The following is a 2,190-nucleotide window of genomic DNA, read 5'->3' as shown; positions in this document are numbered from 1 at the left end:
AGCTGTTCCCAACACTGATCTGAGCCAATCTGTCTTCTCATCAAACTGGGCTGTGGAAGAGAGGCACGGCTGAACTCCTGAGAGGTGATGCTTCTCCTCGCACCAGCACAGTTGGTGTTTCTTCCTTTTATTGGGGTATAATCGGCATGTAGCATGTTATCAGTTTCAAGTGTGCAGTGTGAGAGCTCCATATTGGTGTACATTGCAAAACACTCATCACAGTTAAGTCCAGTTAGCATCTGTCCCCAGACATAGTTACAAAAAAGTTTTTTCTAGTGATGGGAACTTTTAAGATCTACTCTCTTAGCCAGTTTCAAATCTACAATACAGTATCATTCACTATAGTCATCATGCTGTACACCACCTCGCCAGGGCTTATGTATTGTATGACTGGAAAATTGTACCTCTTGACGCCCTTCTCCCATTTTGCTGACTCCTCCTCCCCTTCCTCTGGCAACCACTGATCTAGTCTCTGTGTCTTTCCCAGTGCATTCTTCTGGGGCCTCTGGCTTCACATGATATATGCAGTGTAGCATGCCTACTTCTCTCAGCCTTGTTCTGCCTACTCGCATGGAAAACTAAGCATTTCTAGTTGTTCAGGCTGGGCAGTTGCTTTCTCCTTGCTTCTGAGAGTCCCTGTAGAAGAATGTGTGAGCTCCAACCCCTGGGATGGTGTCCTTGCAGCTACTTCGGTGGAATCTCCTTCCTCTCACAGCGTGACTTGTCCAGCTGGGTTATGCTTGGTGTGGCACAGCAGCCCACATGGAAGCGAGGGCAGCCAGGAAGAGAAGTGGGCACATGGTCCTGTGGTGGGACAAGTTCCAGGCATTCATATGGTTGTGCAGAGCCAGTCTTTTCAGGGTTATCCACCCAGATGGCACTGTCTCCTGTTTCAAGCTCCTGAGTTTCCCCAGCATAACACATTTGCTCTGGATGACCATGGAAAAGTCCCTGGAGCGGTTGGAACCCTATCTGACCCTGAGATTGCTCCTCAGCTATGACTCCTCTTCCATGCCAGGAGAGAAGGGCCCTTTGGTAAGCAACCAAAACAGCCTTCTGGCATTCACACATGGCATCGACGTTCTGTGAACTAGGGTAGTTCCTCTCATTCTCATTACCTTTTACGGGGTATCAACACAACTTAGTCAAACCTGTCAACTCTGCCATCCTTGTAGACATCGTGGTTCCCATATGGTCCAGATGCCTAAATCGTTGCACGGGAGGGAGAGTTGCCCTCCATCAGGACCTTTTCCTGAGCCACCATTGGTAAATTCCTCAGCATTGGGCTACCTGCCACCTCGTGCTTCTTCACATTCCTCTTGGGACACAGCCCTCCTTGCCAAGAGTGTTAGAGTGTTGATTGAGCACGTCCCCAAGCCCATGTAGCTCTTTTGTCAGATCACAGTCAGCCCCACTGTCTTTGGAGAAGCAGATGTCAAGACAGATGTCTCGACCTTCAGGAGGCTTCTTGAAGGAAACATCCCTAAGGACAAAGGGGAGGAGGAAGAGTAGACCGAGAGAGGCTTTAGGCTGTAATACTTCTTCTGTGAAAGGAGGGAGAAAAAGTCTGAATCACATTGAAAGAGCCTCAGACATCAGAGTTGGTGTGCCTCAGGTTCATCCAGGCCCATGGGGAGCCCTTGAGCCAGAGTGACCCTTGACGGCCTCCTATGTTGGGCAGCAGTGGCCCTGCTCAGTGCCACCACACTCAAACTCTGGCTAGAGCTTCCCAGGGGAACCATGGCCTGGGTTAATTTCTCATAGCTGCTCAGGTAACATAACTGGAGACTGCTGCTCAGCCATGCTCTGGGTACTGAACTGCTCCTCTGAAGGATGACCTGAGGAAGGGCACAGAACAAGCAACTGCCATAACCAGTGAGGTTTTTTAGGGGCTACACAGGAATCTTAAATTGAAATAAATGCAGCCCGCCACTCTTATGTCCTTCAGGTAAACATGATCTCTGCTACTGCCTTAGCTGCATATTGCTCCTATGTTGGCACAGGAGGCTGTCTGAGGGGCTTTCTCTTGGCCTTTGCTGTTACATAGTGACCCTTATTCCCTCTATCACGGAACCAGTGAAAACCAGTGAAAGCTTTCTGCCAGCTGCTAAGTACATCTGTCCATTTTTTAGTGAAGGACTGGGAGAATGACAAGAGGCATGGCATAGGTGATGAGAAGGACCTGTCCCA

This window comes from Suricata suricatta, chromosome 9 (genome assembly GCF_006229205.1).
Source record: "Suricata suricatta isolate VVHF042 chromosome 9, meerkat_22Aug2017_6uvM2_HiC, whole genome shotgun sequence".
Classification (NCBI taxonomy): Eukaryota; Metazoa; Chordata; class Mammalia; order Carnivora; family Herpestidae; genus Suricata; species Suricata suricatta.
The sequence above is the reverse complement of the archived record's forward strand: the minus strand, read 5'-3'. Positions refer to the sequence as shown.